The 17,422-nt window shown below is 40.7% G+C and overlaps 1 protein-coding gene across 5 annotated transcripts in view; it reads right to left on the minus strand.

Annotated features, from left to right (window-relative positions):
* Positions 1 to 17,422, minus strand: part of stk32c (serine/threonine kinase 32C) — a 339,732-nt gene that overhangs the window by 45,496 nt on the left and 276,814 nt on the right. The gene's annotated exons all lie outside the window — the stretch shown is intronic.

Here is a 17,422-nt window from a genome sequence, read left to right on the forward strand (position 1 = left end):
TTATCCCACATTCATTGAATAAATTCAATTGAACAAATTAAAAGTAATAACTGAATAGTTTTAGATCTCAATTCCAATGTTTAACAATACCAGATGGTTGAAGAGACAAGTTTGTTTTTATTCATTTGAGTTATGAAATGGAATGTTTCTGGGTTAGGCGTAATGAATCTTGCATTTGTATATTCTCTACATTCCAGGAGTAGTTATAGGCACCCAATACAGGGTGCCTAAAATCCTCAAAGATGTAATAAGTTAATGATAACTGATCTCAGAAGGACTGATTATTTTCTGACTACAGTTCATACGTTCACAGGGTCATATAGCATAGAAAATGGCCCTTCAGCCCACCATGTCTATGCTAACCAAAAAAAACAAACTGTACTAATCCCATTTACCTGCACTTGGTCATAGCCTACCATACCCTGAGATTTTAAGTGCTCATCCAGGTGCTTCTGAAATGTTGTAAGAGAACCTGTCTCCACCACTGTCTCAGGCAGCACATTCCATATTTCTACCAGTCTTTGCTCTCTGGTTTGGTAAACAATCCTTGCATAAATAATAAACCTTTTCAGCCCATTTGAGGTTTTGAAATCCCTCTCAGGGGAAGTGATTACCACCCTGATTTTTTTGGCACCTAGAAAGGACAGGTGTCTCTGTGGCAACAAAGCAGTTGTGTGCTTTCCCTCCATGGCAACGAGCAGCTAAAATTCTTGCTCCACAACATTTTTGGCAGGTGATTGGGATCATTGAAATTTTAGGCTATTACTCTCATTTTCATAAGTACTATTAACATTCACTAAGCAGTGTTTTAGTAGGTACACACTGCTTAACTGCAGGCTAAATTGGATTTATATAGTTTAAACCTTTACACAGAATTAGAAATCATTTAGCTACTTAGTTTTCTTACCTTCTTGCTATTCTATGCATTAAAATTGATCATTTGAAGGTCATTTAAACTCTTTTTAGTTAGTGTAAATACAATTCACAATTAGCTAAGAAAAATTCCAAAAACAATAACATTATTTCATAAATTATATACACACCAGTAACTTGTTAAAATACAACCAACATGAATTAAGAAGAGGAGATTTGTGCTGAAAAATGTCAATTTCTTTGACTAGAAGGTTTGACTTATAAGGAGAGATTGGAAATGCTGGGACTTTTTTTCCTGGAGTGTAGGAGATGAAGGGTGACCTTCTCAAGATATGTAAAATCATGAGAGGCATAGAAAAGGTAGATAGCTGACAGCCTTTCCACATGGTAGGGGAGTCTAAAACTAGAGGACACAGGTTTTAGATGAGAGGGGATAATCACAAAAGGATCCAGAGGGACATTTTTTTCACACAGAGGGTGGTGTGTGTCTTGAACAGGCTGCCAGAGGTAGTGTGGAAGCAAGTGCAATTTTGTCATTTAAGAAACATTTAGACAGGTCCATGGATGGGATAAGTATGGAGAGATATGGACCAAGCGCAGGCAAATGAGACTTGTTTAAATTGTGAAAACTGGTTGACATGAGCAAGTTGGGGTAAAGGGCTTGTTTTTATGCTGTAGATCCTGTGATACTATAACTCTATGACTTCTTTTTAGATAAAGTAGGTGGCAACTCTTTGGATGATGCAATCTAGTATAACTTTCAGGAAATTTTTGATAATGTTCATATGAAAAACACAACTGAGCTAAGTTCCTCTAGAAACTAAAGAAACACATGGGACAACAGAAAAATATAATTGATGAGTAAGAGACAGATGACTCATGAGAAGTAGTGCCCCAGATTGGGCAATAGATTGACTGGAGTTCCATATGCTGCGCATTTCCAGCAACACATTTTCAGCTCTGATCTCCAGCATCTGCAGTCCTCACTTTCTCCTGGAATTCCATATGCACCTGTACTTGAACTTGTTTCTAAATTAATTCAGTATGCAGATGCCACAATCGTAGAATTAACTGATATTACTAAAATAGGCAGAGCAGAAGAGATCAAGAAAGGGCACAAGGTTTTATATTAGTTAGTCAATTAAGTTGACAGATGGCAATTGAAAATCAATGTGGACATTTGGCATAAGTTAGACATAGGTGAAAAATTGTATGGCTTATTCATACAATGAATGGAATTGAATTAATACATAAAAATAATGACAAAACCTCTGAGACCAATTGTAGATGAGTCAATATCTGTGCCTAGGTAATGTTGTAAAACAGTTAAGAAAGCAAAAGGATTGTCCAAAAATGTGCATGTTGGATTGATTGGCCATGTTAAATTGCCCAGTGTCCAGGGATGTGCAGGCTAGGCAGATAAGCCATGGAAAATGCAGGGTTACAGGGTTGGGGTAGGGGTTTGATCTGGGTGGGATGCTCTTTGGAGGGTTGATGGCCCGAAGGACCTGCTTCCACACTATAGAATTATAGGGAATTCTATAATTCTATCTGAGGAAAACAATACAATATGAAACAAAAACAACTATACCAACATGGCAATTCACTAATTGGAGCACTGTTTCCACTCTGGGGCAATTGTGCAGCAGTCTGATTTCTGCACCATACTTCAGTGAAGTAGGTTCCAAATTAGAAGTGTAGCCTTGTTCAATTTGTCCTTATAAGACTAACAAGCTATACTAAGTACCTATAACACTTTGGCTAAATAACATTTAGAATACAGTATTGCAGTTTAGTTAACAAGTTTACAGTAAAAGATGTACTTGCAATAAAAATGCAATATAAAGCATGACTTATCCAAAGAACACAATGAGAACACAAGAGTCATCTGGAGATACTGAAGTCAATGTTACATGTCTTGTAGAATCTCTGAACAGCCAACTGTAGACAAAGGACAACAGGGAGAAGTCAGAGTTTGAATTGGGTTTTGGACTGTGTTTTTTGTGAGAAGGAATCTGCTGTCAATGTTATGGCAAGAAAATTTGAAAGCTGCCTGCCTAACTTCCCATGAGTGCTCTTGGAAGCTCAGAGAATGAAAAACTAAATTATAAGTATTACTGCCTTTATCTGAGTGAACTGAAAAAGTGACCCTGATCAACATCTTCCAAAAATCAACCAAGAAAACTGTTATCTATGTCTGTGAAACAATGTATTATGAAAACCATTTAAGTAATCTGGCCAGTTTTGTTATTTCCTTTTGTATGTCACTTAACTGAATTTGCTTTTCTGTCTTTTGTCTGAAAGGGTTGAAAATAAAGACTGATGGTTTAAAGTACAGACCAATGAGATTACTTCAACGATTATTTTTTGTTTTGTGAAAGTTACTATATTTTAATAAATTGCCATGTCTTTTGTTTAAGATACAAACCTGTGTCAGGGATTGGTTATTCAAATGCCTGTTTAGGAACCATTGGGTCTGAATTTTGAGGGTCTTTGGAGGTTTTAGTTTTTACTGTGTTATGAATACAGAGGAACAACGGCTGATTTGGTTCAGCTGGCTGTGTCCTTATAATAATAGTGGCAAATGTTTATATTCTTTTCAACATTATTAATTTAAATATCATTCATGTTTCACTATAGTGCTTCTGCAATCTCACTGAACCACATAAAACCATATTAGATTTCACTTACAAAGTATACAATGAAACCAATGAATTCCTAAGTGTCCAAAAATAATCTATAAGATTAGTAGGCTCCATACATATAATTTTCTTTTTTACATATTTTAACAATTAAATATGGTCAAGTTTATTACCAACAGTAATGATCCAGGCACAGCAAATAGCATTTTTGGAAAGAGCCTGAGGTCACAGAGTCACAGAGGGGTACAGCACGGAAACAGACCCTTCAGTCCAACTCGTCCATGCCGACCTGATGTCCTAAATAAATCTAGCTCCATTTGCCAGCATTTCACCCATATCCCTCTAAACCTTCCTATTCATATACCCATCCAGATGCCTTCTAAATGCTGTAATTGTACCAGCCTCCACCATCTCCTCTGGCAGCTCATTCCATAAGCACACAACCCTCTGTGTGAAAAAATTGCTCCTTTCGGTCCCTTTTATAATTTACTCCTCTCACCATAAACCTATACCACAATTTCCCACGCACAAAGCACTGTTGAGAATCCCTAATCAGTCCTTATTTATTAGATTAGATTACTTACAGTGTGGAAACAGGCCCTTCGGCCCAACAAGTCCACACCAACCCTCTGAAGAGCAATCCACCCAGACCCATTCCCCTGCCCCTAATACTACAGGCAATTTAGTATGGCCAATTCACCTAACCTCACATTTTTTGGACTGTGGGAGGATAACAGAGCACCCGGAGGAAACCCACGCAGACACGGGGAGAATGTGCAAACTCCACACAGACAGTTGCCTGAGGCGGGAATTGAACCCAGGTCTCTGGCGCTTTGAGGTAGCAATGCTAACCACTGGGCCACCGTGCCGCCCATATCTTTCCAAATACATGTAAATCCTGTCCCTCAGGATCCCCTTCAACAACTTACCCACCACCATGTCAGGCTCATCAATCTATAGTTCCTTGACTTTTCCTTACCACCTTTCGTAAATAGCGACACCACATTAGCCAACTTCCAGTTTTCTGGCACCTCACCTGTGGCCATCGATGATACAAATATCCAGCAATCACTTCCCTAGCTTCCCAAAGAGTTCTAGAGTACACCTGATTAGGTTCTGTGTATTTATCCATTTTAATGTGTTTTAGGACATCCAGAACCTCCCCCTCTGTAATATGGACATTTTTCAAGATGTCACTATTCATTTCCCCACGTTATCTATCTCTCACATCCTTCTTTACAGTAAACACTGACACAAAATATTCATTTAGTATCTTGCCCATATCCTGCAGCCTTGCTGATCTTTGAGGGGCCCTATTCTCTCCCTAGTTACCCTTTTGTCCTTTGTGTATTTGTAGAATCCCTCTATGTCAAAGCTACCTCATGTCTCCCTTTTGCCCTCCTGATCTCCCTTTTAAGCATGCTCCTACTGCCTTGATACTGAAGTGATGAACTGTGCAACCATGGACAGGGAAAAGTGGGAGTGAGGACCGTATGTGGCCAAGATTATGACACAGTGGCATTGAGGGGCAGACAGCAGTCTGCAGGATGGCCGGGGAGGAAGCCAGAAGACTATCAGGTCGGTGTGGTTGCACAGTTGTCATCTGCACATGCATAAGCATCTTTTTGTTGGCAGCGTACACTTCAATGAAACATACTGCGTGGGAAACAGAATAAGACTTAACCTATAAAAATACCAACAGAATTGACAATTAGGTTATCAAGTTCAACTTGTATGTGTTCTTAGAGATCCAATGTTCTTGTAAACAAGAGTTTATTTTGATTTTGTGTGATTCACTTTCTTTCAATCTTCTCAAATGCTGTACAGCATTTTAATGCCACAGGGTCATAGAGATGTAAAGCATGGAAACAAACCCTTCTTTTCAACTCATCCATGCTGCCCAGATATCCTAACCTAATCGAGTCACATTTGCCAGCACTTGGCCCATATCCCTCTAAACCTTCCTATTCATATACCCATCCAGATGCCTTCTAAATGCTGTAATTGTACCAGCCTCCACCATCTCCTCTGGCAGCTCATTCCATAAGCACACAACCCTCTGTGTGAAAAAATTGCTCCTTTCGGTCCCTTTTATAATTTACTCCTCTCACCATAAACCTATACCACAATTTCCCACGCACAAAGCACTGTTGAGAATCCCTAATCAGTCCTTATTTATTAGATTAGATTACTTACAGTGTGGAAACAGGCCCTTCGGCCCAACAAGTCCACACCAACCCTCTGAAGAGCAACCCACCCAGACCCATTCCCCTGCCCCTAATACTGCAGGCAATTTAGTATGGCCAATTCACCTAACCTCACATTTTTTGGACTGTGGGAGGATAACAGAGCACCCGGAGGAAACCCACGCAGACACGGGGAGAATGTGCAAACTCCACACAGACAGTTGCCTGAGGCAGGAATTGAACCCAGGTCTCTGGCCCATATCTTTCCAAATACATGTAAATCCTGTCCCTCAGGATCCCCTTCAACAACTTTCCCACCACCATGTCAGGCTCATCAATCTATAGTTCCTTGACTTTTCCTTACCACCTTTCGTAAATAGCGACACCACATTAGCCAACTTCCAGTTTTCTGGCACCTCACCTGTGGCCATCGATGATACAAATATCCAGCAATCACTTCCCTAGCTTCCCAAAGAGTTCTAGAGTACACCTGATTAGGTTCTGTGTATTTATCCATTTTAATGTGTTTTAGGACATCCAGAACCTCCCCCTCTGTAATATGGACATTTTTCAAGATGTCACTATTCATTTCCCCACGTTATCTATCTCTCACATCCTTCTTTACAGTAAACACTGACACAAAATATTCATTTAGTATCTTGCCCATATCCTGCAGCCTTGCTGATCTTTGAGGGGCCCTATTCTCTCCCTAGTTACCCTTTTGTCCTTTGTGTATTTGTAGAATCCCTCTATGTCAAAGCTACCTCATGTCCCCCTTTTGCCCTCCTGATCTCCCTTTTAAGCATGCTCCTACTGCCTTGATACTGAAGTGATGAACTGTGCAACCATGGACAGGGAAAAGTGGGAGTGAGGACCGTATGTGGCCAAGATTATGACACAGTGGCATTGAGGGGCAGACAGCAGTCTGCAGGATGGCCGGGGAGGAAGCCAGAAGACTATCAGGTCGGTGTGGTTGCACAGTTGTCATCTGCACATGCATAAGCATCTTTTTGTTGGCAGCGTACACTTCAATGAAACATACTGCGTGGGAAACAGAATAAGACTTAACCTATAAAAATACCAACAGAATTGACAATTAGGTTATCAAGTTCAACTTGTATGTGTTCTTAGAGATCCAATGTTCTTGTAAACAAGAGTTTATTTTGATTTTGTGTGATTCACTTTCTTTCAATCTTCTCAAATGCTGTACAGCATTTTAATGCCACAGGGTCATAGAGATGTAAAGCATGGAAACAAACCCTTCTTTTCAACTCATCCATGCTGCCCAGATATCCTAACCTAATCGAGTCACATTTGCCAGCACTTGGCCCATATCCCTCTAAACCTTTCCTATTCATATACCCATCCATATACCTTTTAAATGCTGTAATTGTATCAGCCTCCACCACTTCCTCTGGCAGCTCATTCCATACACGCACCACCCTCTGCGTGAAAAAGTTGCCCATTAGGTTACTTTTAAATCTTTCCCTTCTCACCCTAAACCTATGCTGTCTAGTTCTGGACTTTCCCACCCCAGGGAAAAGACCTTGTCTATTTACTCTATCCATGCCTCTCATGATTTTATAAACCTCTATAAGGTCATCCCTCAGTCTCCGACGCTCCAGGGAAAACAGCCCCCGACTATTTGGCCTCTCTCTGTAGCTCAAATCCTCCAACCCTGGCAACATCCTTGTAAATATTTTCTGAACCTTTTCATGTTTCACAACATCCTTCTGATAGGAGGATACTTTGACTATCAGGTTCTGGTTGCCTCACCATAAGAAGGATAAGACTGCACTGGAGGGATTGCGGAAGAGATTCACCAGGATGTTGCTTCGAATAGAGCATTCTATCTATGAAAAGAGACTGATAGGCTTGGGCTGTTCTCTTGAGAGCTGAGTGGGGAGATGTATAGGATTATGAAGGGCATGGACAGGGTGAATTGGAAGCGGCTGTTCCTCTTGGGTGAATGGTCAATATTAAGGGGCATAATTTTAAGGTAAAGGGCAGGAGGTTTAGATTGGATTTGAGGAAAATCTTTTTCACCCGAGTGTGGTGGGAGTGTGGAATGCCTAGGAGGGTAATATAGGTGGGAAACTTCACAATTTTTAAAAGGTACACAGATAAACACTTGAAAGGTCATAACATTCAATTATATGGGTAAAGTGCTGGAAAGTGGGATTAATTAGTTTAGATAGATCAATACAGATGCAATGAGCTGAAGGATTCCTTCTGTTATATGACTCTGTGACTAAAGTTGTACATTAGCACAAGAAACATCAATAACAGCAAAAACAGATCCGGCAGATTGGAGAGAAACCAGAGTTAATGTTCGGGTTAACTGGCCCTTCCTCAGATCTCAGGATTAGAGTGGTGCTGGAAAAGCACAGCAGGTCAGGCAGCATCCAAGGCAAAAGCCCTTCATCACGGGCTTTTGCCCGAAACATTGATTTTTCCTGCTCCTTGGATGCTGCCTGATCTACTGCGCTTTTCCAGCACCACTCTAATCCTGACTCAAATTGCCAGCATCTGCAGTACCCACTTCTGCCTTCCTCAAAACTCCTCAACCTGAAATGTTAACTCTGATTTCTCTCCACAGATGCTGCCAGACCTGCTGAGCTTTTCCAGCAATTTGTGTTTTGCATTCACAGTTCTTTTGCTTTTTATTTTGTCATTAACATTGTGTTCGGCATATTATCTTTAAAAAAATGTATAGGATTATGTAAATACTAGACACTGGAATAGCAGTTCTGATGGAACTAAAGTTGTTATAATTTGTTTGAGTTGATTGAATTTGTCATGACCAGTGTTGTTGATTAATGCGTGATTAATCTGGCTTTTGGACACTAGATTTAGATGGAAGTAATTTCCTGTTATACTGTGGCTTCCTCTCTGAAATAAGCAATTCCCACTGTTTTTCTTTAAAGCTGGGCACCAGGCTACTTATTGGATTTTTCTCAGTGTTGGTTTCAGAGCTTTTGCTTTTTCAAACAGACTCTCAACCATTTCACCCGAGTTTCCGTTCTGTCCTCTGTTTTCTTCTCTCGCATAAATGTCTATGCTGCTGAAAAAAATGTCAGCCAGCCAAGTATCTGAATTGTTGTGAAGGACAACCAAATTCTCCCTAACCTGTTGAAATGCAGGATTATTTCCGTGCCAAGTCAACTCCTTTTGAGCTACTTTAAGAACTTCACTGAGGTCATTTGATGTTCAGCTAAAACGTTTATCCACCTTTTTTACTCAGTTCCTAACTTCTAATCTGCTCATGGTTCTCCCTATGCCACTCAATGCAATCTTTTCCTAAAGGAACAGTTATTATTTCCTTCATCTCAGTTTTTCCAGTTTTCATCAAAGCTTGTTTTTCCTCTGCTTCACGTGAGATGTAATCCTGTCGTTAATTGCATGATGACATTTTGTACATGCATTCTCTATATGCTTAATTCATGCTTCTTCAACTGTTAATTACTTTTTTTCCCTATAACCTGATTCTCCAATGTCTTTTTTAAACTTTCAGGTCAAGTTTCTGACTCTTTCAACACATTGGGGCAGCACGGTGGCTCAGTGCTTACCACTGCTGCCTCACAGCACCAGGGACCCGAGTTCAATTCCTGCCTCGGGCAGCTGTCTGTGTGGAGTTTGTACATTCTCCCCTTGTCTGTGTGGGTACCCTCCCAAAGTCCAAAGATGTGCAGGTTAGGTGAATTGGCCATGCTAAATTGCCCATAGTGTTAGGTGCATTAGTTAGGGGGAATGGGTCTGGATGGGTTGCTCTTCGGAGGTTTGGTATGGACTTGTTGGGCTGAAGGGCTCGTTTCCACGCTGTAGGGAATCTAACATCTTTATTTAATTTTAACATTAAGTTTATTCAAAATAAATATTCCATGTCATTCAAATTCCCAGACAAAATTTCAGTTTCAAGAGCCTTTCACAATCTTTCACAGAAGCATTGGAGACAGCGACCCTTTATCTCAAATTATTATTCATAAGTAATCTAGCCATTCCATAGGCAATTTTTTAGGAACGACATCCATGGTAACAAGACTATTAACCTATTTTACTTTTCACTTATAAAGAGTAAACAATTTCCAACAAAACCCAGTATCAATAATTCTTTCTTCAGTGAACTTCTTGGAAACAGTTTCATACCAAAGGCCACCATGAGCAACTGTGTTGCTTCTCTATCTCTAAGGCTAACAATCAAATCGCGTGCCTGACCAATTAAAGTTGGAGACACTTTATTTTAAGAGATTACTGCACATGATAAGAATCCAAATTAGCATGAATGTAGTGTGGTACAATCATGCACTACTACGGCTTGTCATCCTTGTTCATACTGGGATCTGGTCTTCCATAATATATATTTACACGAATTATGCATGCATTTTGGCATCCTCACAAGGATCTTGTAATGATCATGTCTGGAATAGGAATTGAAGTCACGAGGTGGCAGAGGTAACTGTCCAGTTTTAACTCAACCAAAAACCTGTTGATGTACCTTGTGAGGAAATTCACACACTCTCCTCAATAAGATTTCATGATAGTCTTTCGTACTAGAGGCTTTTTTTAAAAAAGTTCACTCATGGAATGTGGACTCATGCTGGTTGGTCAGCATTTATTACTCATCCTTCATTGCCTTTAAGAAGGCGGTGGTGAGCTGCCTTCGAGAACTGTTGCAGTCCATGTGCTGAAGATTGACTCACCATGCCATTAGAGAGGGAATTTCAGGATGTTGACTCAATGAGAGTGAAGAAATGGTGATATATTTTCAAGTCAGGTGGCTTGGAGAGAATTTGCAGGAGGTGATATTCCCATGTATCTGCTGCTCTTGTCCTTTTAGATGGTAATGGTCATTGGTTTGGAAGGTGCTGAGTAAGGATGTTAGGAAAATTTCTGTAGTTCATCTTGAGAATGGTACACCCTACTGTTACTGAACATTGGTGGTGGAGAGACTGGATGTTTCGTGGATGTGGTATTAATCAATTGGGGCTGCTTTGCCCTGAAATGTCAAGCTTCTTGAGTGTCTACGCAAGTAAGAAGTATTCTATCACACTCCTGACTTATACCTTGCCGATGGTAGATAGGTTTTGGGATTCAAGAGATGAGTTATTCTCTACAGGATTCTTATCCTTTGATCTGCTCTTGTAGCTACTGTATTTATGTGGTTATTCCAGTTCCATTTCATCTTCCAGGATGTCTATAGTGGGGAAATTCTGTAAAAGAAATGCTACTAAATGTCAAGAATCCGTGGTTAGATTGCTTCATATTGGAGCTGGTTATTGCCTGGCATTTGCCTGGTGAAAGTGTTGCTTGCCACCTTTCAGCCCAAGCCTGGATGTTGTTCAGGTCTTGCTGCATTTGGACATGGACTGTTTCAGTATCTGAAGAGTCATGTATGATGCTGAACATTGTGCACTCATTGGCGACCATCCCCAGTTCTGACCTTATGATGGAGGGAAGGTGCTGATGAAGGTTGGGAACTCTGAGAAACTCCTGCAAAGATGAACTGGAGCTGAAATGACTGACCTCCAACAATGACAACCATCTCAGTATGTTTCTGGCATAACTCCAACTGACAGAGAATTTCCCACCACACCCCCACCGATTCAAGTCTAGAACTCCTTTGTGTCAAACTTGGTCAACAGCGACCTTAATGTCAAGGGGACCCACTCTCATTTCACTAGCTGCTGTAAAGCACCCTTGACTGTGTATCAACTTGCACAATCCAAAGTTGGGATATATGTTACCTGACTGACATTTGTCAGGAGGACTGCAGATGCTGGAGATCAGAGCTGAAAATGTGTTGCTGGAAAAGCGCAGCAGGTCAGGCAACATCCAAGGAGCAGGAGAATCAACGTTTCAGGCATGAGCCCTTCTTCAGGAATGAAGAAGGGCTCATGCCCGAAACATCAATTCTCCTGCTCCTTGGATGCTGCCTGACCTGCTGCGCTTTTCCAGCGCTGACATTTTGTCAGGCATTAAATTCATACCTTTTTTTCAGTGCAACCCTTCTCTTGCATGCTAATGGGCTGTGGATGTCATTGGTTGGACCAGCATTTAACCCATTTTTCTAACCAGCCTACTCAGCAAGGTTGCTATACACCTCTAGAGCAGGTGGGACTTGAACCCAGGTCTCTCAGTCTAGGGGTAGGGACACTATCACTTCATCACAAGAAATGCCTATGCAGAATAATTCTAGAGAAGGTGGTAGTGAGTTGCTTTCTTGAATCACTGCAGTTCTTTGGGTGGAGAGACACCCCCAGTGGTATGTGGAAGTGAATCTCAGGATTATGATCCAGTCGCATTAAAGGAATAGAGAGTTAGTTCCCTGACAGAATAATGCATGGCTCGGAGGGGAACATGTAGGCAATGGTGTTCCATTGATAGTCTTGACTTTTGAAGTGGTAAATAATGTGGGTTTTGTCCAATCTCCAGTCCTTCAGTCTGTGCCTCCTATTTTGTAATCCACCTTGCACTATTATCATTTAACAGATTGCCTTGGAAACATAAATTGTGTTCTGCATCTGCAAGGCCGATATTTCCTGCTGATAAACAACAGTAATGATTCTTCAGTCCTTAAATACTAGTTTAGTATCTGATAATCAGTTGGGGACATAGGGAGTGAATGGTTCATTGAAAACAGAAAACAGGAAATAGGTGACTCAAATGGAATTGATTGCACTGGATGCTAAATAGAGTCAGCTATACCTTCATAAATAAAAGCAGCAATTTTCATTACGAGCAGGCTTAACCCAATTTTCCCAAGCTAATACTGAGCTTTCGGTCTACTTCCTTAATAGGAATTGATAGCTTATTTCCACATTCCACTTTCTGGAGCTGCCGACATGTGGGTGATGTGCACAACCATATACAAATGTTCTAATCTGCCATTTTCCCTGCATGTAGCACATTGTGATGTGCATACATAATCACTTTGATGAAGGCATTTTGTGTCTTGGTCTTGTGCGCCAGAGAAATGGCTCTTGAAATAGTCTGGATAATTAGGCTTTCCCTCCCACCCTTTTTGAAATCGGAAAAATAACTGACTTATTACACACAGATCGGCATTTGGCCTCTTGCAACGAATTGAATTACTTGATAAATTTTAGAGCATATGTCCAGAATCACTGTAAAAAAGCAACTTGTAGATTTAAGGCATGGTTAAAGAAGGTATCAACAATATTTTTTCATGTAATTGGAATTCATAAATCAACTTGATACAAGTTGCTATTTCAAATACTCAAAGGGGAAATTTAGTTCATGTTGAAGAGGATTATAAATCATAATTTTAAAAAGAAGCTAATAGATAAAAGGGTCTGGATGGTTTCTTTGCATCACAAAAACAAGGGAACTCTATTTTCAGGAGCAAACCTAACCAAACTGTTCAATAAAATTGCAATTATTTTAAAATAAGAAATAAGTCAAGTATCATCCAGCAAGTTACTTTTAAAAAATGATTTAACAAGAGAGAACAAACAAGCAAAATTTGGTAATGGCTGGAACCATAAAGGGATGTATTTCTTTCTGCTTTTAAGATCTGACAAGAACATTTGATTTAACAGTAATGTTTCTCCAGGACTCCTGAATGAGATACAATGAGGTACCCCAGTTTGAATAAAAATACCATGGGATAAAAATACACAACGTCAAATGGATATGGGGATAACTCATTTTAATTGTATTTCAGTAGAATATATCAAATGGAAAGAAAGCGTAGATACAATTAATTAAATTACAGCTTTCTCTTGATGGTATTTGTGTCCTTAGCCAAGAACCTTTTAAGAAAGCTCAAGACCAAACAGGGAGTAATGCACAATGATTGAGATGGAGACCCCACTTTCTGATCTTTTGATTTGATCACTTGATGGTCAAGAATTTGTATAATGATATTGGAATACTGGTGTATGCATTTTGATGTAATTTGATACATGTGAAGTAATGAACGCATGGGAGTGAATGGTGAAGCTGCACTGTATAATGGGTCTCATATACATACTCCTACTTGTCAAAATGGTTAATGCAGCCACAGAGCTACTGATTTTAAGACGATCAATGCGATCTGCTGAGAGGGAGTAAAAATTGCAGCGAAAGGAACTTTGCGTCAGGCAGTTGAAAATGTTGTGAGAAAATTGCTTAATACATTTTCGAAGAGGGGACTGTAAGAAATGCCTCACTTGCAGGCTCACTATTAGAGCAAATTGGCGAGCCAGGCTGTGAGGGGAGCAGTGAGGGAGTGGCCAGTAGTGAGTAGGGCAACTGGTAGGAGAATGAGGGGGATGGTGAGCGGGCAGTGGAATGGTCAGCAGAACAGGCAGAAGGATAGTGAGGGGAGTGATTGGTGGGGTGCTCAACACACTAGGACAGGGATTGGTGCCTTTGGCATAATCACTGCACATTGTCACCTCCCTAGAACTGGAACCTTGCTGCTAACTCCCTCTCCAATGCACTGCCACCCTCTCACTAAGGGCTTTTTCCCATGTTACTGTCCAATCCTCCCTCTGCAGATTGCTCCACTGACAAATGCCCTGAGCCTCTGGCCACTCCTGGCTGTCCTGCTGGCCACCCGGCTGGTCATTCTCCTCAATGTCCACTGGCCAGAACCCTTGCTGCGCCCTGTTTCACCCAGGGAGTGAGGCACAGAGGACTCTTTCTTAGCACTCCACTGGGTAAACAGTTTCCAATTCATTTCAGGGGCACCAAGTTGCTACATGAAATAAATGTTACATTCAAGCCCTCACCCAAGTCCTGTGTCATTGCTGGGAGGGACACCACAGGGACTGTCTTTGTGTGAACTGTGAGGGCACCTCCTACTGTTGCAGTTGCAACAAGCACAGCATAAGAAGTTGGGCTCCTGATTAAATAGGTAATTTTCACACAGGAAAGATCTTATGAAATTTTCTAATACAGCATTGATATTAAAAGAATCATAGAACACCTAAAACATGGAAGCAAACCATTCAAACCATTGATTCCACACTGATCCTTGGCAGAGCATCCCAGCCAGACCCACCCTCTCCCTGTAACCCTGCATTCCCCATGGCTAATCCACCCAGTCTGCACATCGTCAGACTGAGGGAGGAAACCACAGCGCCCAGAGGAAACCCACACAGACACGGGGAGAACACACAAACTCCACATTGACAGCTGCCCAAGGGTGGAATTAAAGCCAGGTTCCTGGTGCTGTGAGACAGCAGCACTAACTACTGAGCCACCACATCACTCAAACTACCTTCTCATTTTGCGATCAAATAAACAATGCAGGACCCAGTCGTGATAAGCGTTTGGCTTGAAACCTGCTGTCCTGTCACGTCCGTGCAAATGTTTTGAGACAGAAGATATTCCTGGCAAACTGGAAGGTGGGCAAAGTGTGGGGTGACTATCTTGTTGCTTGGGCATCTGCCCTGTGTTCACTGGATAGGCTGATTCAAATGAGTGATTGACAATGGTGCAAACTACCAGCCTGTAGAAACTGGGTTGTATTAACAAGAGCTCAATGTCAGGGGCAGTCTTTGTTGGGTCGAAATGCTTGCCAGGCAGCTGTCTTCTTCAGATGGAAGGAAGTCCCAGTGAAGAGTTCCCTAACACTTAGGCTAAAGAGCAGCATACTGCGTTTACAACTTTAATGAAATCAACACACTTTGTATCAAACGTCTGTTCACCTTCTGGTATCAGTGAACCATGCTCAATTGTTCGGGTTTCTATGTAATAAAATAATGTATCACATCTAACGTTTGTATCTTAAAAAAACCTTAATGATCTTAATATTCATCACTAATGACTGACTATTTATATTCAGTACCTGTATCTCAAATCCCAAAATTCTACATGCTTCATATTGTTGTGCATGCTCACAAAGTTCTCCTCTACTCATTTCCATTGCAGTCAGTCCTTCTCTTTATTTCACTGAAGGAGAAGCTAGTGAACAAGTATGCCCAGAGGCCAGAACCTCAAGGCCAGACACAAACACTCTTTGAGGAAAGGACTGTTGTGCTGGTGAAGTCTAAGCTTACTGTATTCCTCATTTAGTACCTGTGCATCAAGTTAATAATTTTCACAATTGTGATATGCTTTATGTGCAATGTTTCAGTATACTTTTGAAGTAATTTTGTTTTACTTTTCTCTTAAATCTTATCATTCTGTTTTGAAATGGTAGAATAAATGAAGGGAATGCATTATGTCCCAACTCTGAAAATTTCAAATCTACAGATTTCCCAAAACAATTGCTTTGTTGTGCTCTATATCTAATTTTATTGGGGTTTTCTCTATTGAAGATTTACATAACTGTAAAGTTATCTAAGATACAACATCAATAATTATGAAATGCTAGCTTTCACAGAAATATTATTCTTCAGTGAAAGATGTGTTTTATTACTGAATCTAAAATAAGTGAAACTGTCTTTTCCTTGATATAAAAATAGAAAGTATTGGAGATACTCAGCAGGTCTGGTAGCATCTGTTGGGAAAGAAACATAATTAATATATTGAGTCCAATAACTCATCTTTGGAGCTGAAGGGGACTGGAAACAATTTTTTTTATGCTGTTCATGCTCAGAAGAGGAGAAGGAGCAAGTGGTACAGATGGTGAAGGTGCCCAGAGCGAAAGGCAAATGGAATCCTAATGATAGCAGAGGAGAGATACATTGGAAGGAGAATGCGTGCTGATGGTGGGTGTACAAATTCTTTGACCTTGCTTCAGTCTTCCTTAAAGAGTCTATATAACATTCTAACCAATACACTTCACACACCATGTATGACTAACTACTAACCATCAGTGCCATTCTCCTACCATTCTTCCACACCCTGAATATTGTTTCTCCTTAAACATCATTTAAGGCATGGTGGCACAATGGTTAGCACTGCTGCCTCACAGTGCCAGAGACCTGGATTCAATTCCTGCCTCAGGCAACTGTCTGTGTGGACACTGTCTCCCCATGTCTGCGTGGGTTTCCTCTGGGTGCTCCGGTTTCCTCCCACAGTCCAAAAATGTGCAGGCTAGGTGAATTGGCCATGGTAAATTGCCTGTAGTGTTAGGGGCAGGGGTAAATGTAGGGGAATAAGTCTGGGTGGGCTGCTCTTCAGAGTGTGGACTTGTTGGGCTGAAGGGCCTGTTTCCACACTGTAAGTAAGTAATCTAATCAGTGAATACTTCAATTGAATCTGCCACCACCACACTTCCAAGCAGTGTTTACTAAACTCATGTTAAAAAAAGTTTTTTTTTCTCATATCATTAGTTTATTTTGCAAGTCATTTTATATCTGTGTCCTCTTTAATCCTTTTGCATCAAGGGACAGTTTCTCCCTGTCTACTCTGTCCAACTTTCTCATGATTTTGAAGTCTTGTATCAAATCTCCTTTTAGGCAAAGGAGACTATCCCAACTCCTCTAATTCATGCGTGATGTATCTCATCCCTGGAAGCTTTCTCTTCTGCATTCCCGCCAACACATTCACAACCTTCCTAAAGTGTGCCACCTAGAACAATACACAATGCTCCAGTTGAGGTCTAACTAGTATTTCATACAAGTTCAGCAATCTCCATTCTCCTGTAATCTATACCCTTGTTAATACAGTCTAGGATACTGTAAGCTTTATTTATTAAGCTCACTGTGCTTGCTCTGCCAACTTTAGTGACTTATGCATATATACTCATATTCTGTCTGCTCCTGTGCACTTTTTAGAGTTGCACTCTTTACTTTAGACTGTATTTCTTCTCTATCAGCTCACACT

This window comes from Chiloscyllium plagiosum, unplaced genomic scaffold (genome assembly GCF_037043375.1).
Source record: "Chiloscyllium plagiosum isolate Xiang-an unplaced genomic scaffold, Cpla_swu_hap1 HiC_scaffold_22, whole genome shotgun sequence".
Classification (NCBI taxonomy): domain Eukaryota; kingdom Metazoa; phylum Chordata; class Chondrichthyes; order Orectolobiformes; family Hemiscylliidae; genus Chiloscyllium; species Chiloscyllium plagiosum.